Raw genomic sequence first — 3,152 nt, 5'->3', positions numbered from 1 at the left:
ATCCTAAGAGTGTGTTTTCATCTATGCCCTATGGAGTTTTGCACATTGAATACATTAGGGTTTACACGCATTGTCCCATTGAGGAATTAGGAAGCTCACAAATGTTAAATCTATACAATAATCAACTATCTGATAAGAGTTCAATATTGAAACCAGAATTTCAAGGACTGGAAGATAAGGGTTTTGCACAGTTAATTAGATTTCTGATGTTCTATGAACAGGAATGGATCTGGTTCATATTGAGCTGAGTACACATTGAATTCATGTGTTTGGACAAGCCCCACAAGATCACCAAGACTATTATTCAAGTTGTGAGAGGATTGTGTGCATCCAGTAATTGCCATCATTGAAAGCGATGAAGAATGATATTGGGACTAATGCAATTGGGTCAAAATTAGATAAATTAGCAATGACAATCATTGACATCCTTGAGCATGACATCAAGTTTGCATCAATGGTAATTGGCTATAAGACTTATTATTTCAGTAGAGAAATTATGTTTCTATGCTTCTTATGAGATGATGAGGGAGAATACGAAATATGATCTTTGTGAGTTTCTTCAGAGTGAGCTTATTAAGAGTATAAAGAAGATCGAAGAAAATAAGAAACATCCTTTCAAGTTTGGAACGTTGCTTCCATGTTTGTTTTTCTACTTTGTGAAAGAGGTTCCGAGTGTTGGGCAAGTGCAGTGGGTCTTTGACAAGTCGGTGGGAGTTTAGATCCGAGAATACCTATACAATTTTGGTGACTCTAAGGTCTGGAATAAGAATCTGTGGGGTTACTTCAAAAACTTCCAAAAGGAAATGCATGAGAGGGAGAGAATCCCTAAATATATTGTAGAAAAATATCAGGACACCATCTGTTTTATTGTAGATACAGGTCAATGTTTGATGGAATCTATAGAGCCTTGAACAGTATGGATTATGCCTATGGGCTATGAGGTCAAAGAAAATATTTTGGAACTGTATACACAACATTTGCTGAGTCAACCGATGGACCCCAATGAGGAGAGGTTTGGCACATACAAGGAGAAGAGTTGAAAACTACATCAATAGTTCAAGAAGCTTGCAATACAAAAGAAGGTAAGAAAGGAGGTAGAGGATCTTGCAAAAAGCATGGGATAACAAAGGAAGCAGTCCAGAAAGCTAGAGATGAAAATATTCTCTCTGAGGAGCAGTTTGTGAAGAAGGAATCTAAACCGGAAGTGCCTAAGCCTAAGCCAAGGCAATCCAGAAGCACAACTCCTTCCTTTGGTCCTACAAAGCCAATAAGCAAGCCCAAATATTCAGTCAAGCCATCCAGCGAAGGGAAAAGGAAGAGAGGACAAGCTAGAGTAGTTATTCTTGTTGGTGATGAGGAGACCGAGTCAAATGAAGCAGTGAAGGAGGTGAAGGCTAAAGCTACTAAGGCCACAAAATTTGAAAAAGAAGAGCCATCTAGGAGAGCTAAATATGACAAGAAATCCAAGCCATAGAACTTGATGAGGCATTGAAGAAAGGTAAGCTATATGTTAAGCCTCTCATGTCTTTGAGTGAGATTGTTAATGAAGCAATTAAGAATGGTAACTTGAAGCCATTAGCATAATGGTATGATTTTTTTATGAATCTAGCAAAAGAAATTTAGAAGAAGCTACTGTAGTAGAGTATTTGAATGTATTTAGTAAAGCTCTAATTGAACTAATGACAGTCATACCCAAGAGCTTGTATGAGATTTTGGATGCTAGGAGACAAACAAAAAATAAGGAAGACAAGAGACTAAAAGAATATATATTAGTCATTTTATGTTCAGTTATTTCTAAAGAGGAGATAGATAGACTACTTAAACTAGCAAAAAATGAGTTCAAAAGTAAGTATAGAGTAAATAAAATTATGTTAGGGAAAATTGATGAAGCTACAAAGGAAACTGAGAAAATTTAGAGAAAATTTTTGCAAGAGAACAAGTATGAAGTCAATTAAGAATCTCTCTTGAAAGAGCAAAACACGCCAACTCAAGTCAATCAGAAAATGGATGATATTTCTATCTCGAAAGTACAGACAGTTGATCATGCAGAGCTTAATGTGCAAAAAGAAGTCAAAGTTGATGATGCGGTTGACAAGGGTGATGTAGATGCAGGAAAAATAGATGAAGGAAAGGACAAAGTTGAGAATCCTTTAGTAGTTGTAGTTGACCCTCTAATTCCTTAGAAGAATGCAGGAAAAGAAAAGGTGGACATTAAGGTTGAAGTCAAGACTAAGGTAAAAGACACTGCAGAGACAGTAAAGGGAAAATCCAGAATTTATTAAAGGTTCGATTAACCTTGCTTCTCTATCTCCAATTCAAAAGCTTCAACTTGCATCATTTTCTCAAGAAAAAGCTAGTGAGGATCTTTTGAAACCTCATACAGAAGACAAAATGTAACTAACCCTGGCAACTGGTGTTTTTAAAACATTGATGCCCTCGTTTCAAAAAGATACTTCAGATACTCCATCCGAGCAATTGTAATGTCCCTTATTAGGATGGCTTATGAATTTTGGGACAGAAGCTAATACTTTAACTACAAGAATCTTTTCTTTAAGAAAGTATCAAGAAACTGATATAGTTGACAGTAAATATCACTTGTAATGAGAACGATGAACGATGTATAGATATAAGTGTATATTGATCCTCTCGGACTTGTTATAAGAGATAAGTCGGTATTATATATTTATATTGCAATTTTATAAAGGATCTGATATTATATTTTATAGCGTGCAAGCCCTTACCGTCTAATATGATAGACTATCTTCTAATATGTCTGAGATACAAGCAATGATGTACAAGTTGAATGGTGGATATTTACAGGTTAACACCAGAACACGTGAATTTGGCATTGATGCAAATTATCGTCGTATATTATAACCCTGGGATATCACCTTACATACTGGTAAACAGAACGCTGCAAATTGTTCCTTTCACAAAAAATATTAAAACTTATTTCTTATCCCTCCGTATGAGACTTCTGCCCATGATATAGTAATCAGGGTTGGTCTTAATGGTCACGTCTATGGTAGAAGGGATGTGGCTCTTATTTGAGACATGTCGATTGTCCAACTACCCAGTCTGGGTCGTGCCTGACTGAAAAGGTGCTTCCCATGCGGTGGCTAAGTTTATATATTAATTTCATAGTCAACAAT

The sequence above is a fragment of the Cryptomeria japonica genome, chromosome 9, assembly GCF_030272615.1.
Source record: "Cryptomeria japonica chromosome 9, Sugi_1.0, whole genome shotgun sequence".
NCBI lineage: Eukaryota > Viridiplantae > Streptophyta > Pinopsida > Cupressales > Cupressaceae > Cryptomeria > Cryptomeria japonica.
The sequence above is the reverse complement of the archived record's forward strand: the minus strand, read 5'-3'. Positions refer to the sequence as shown.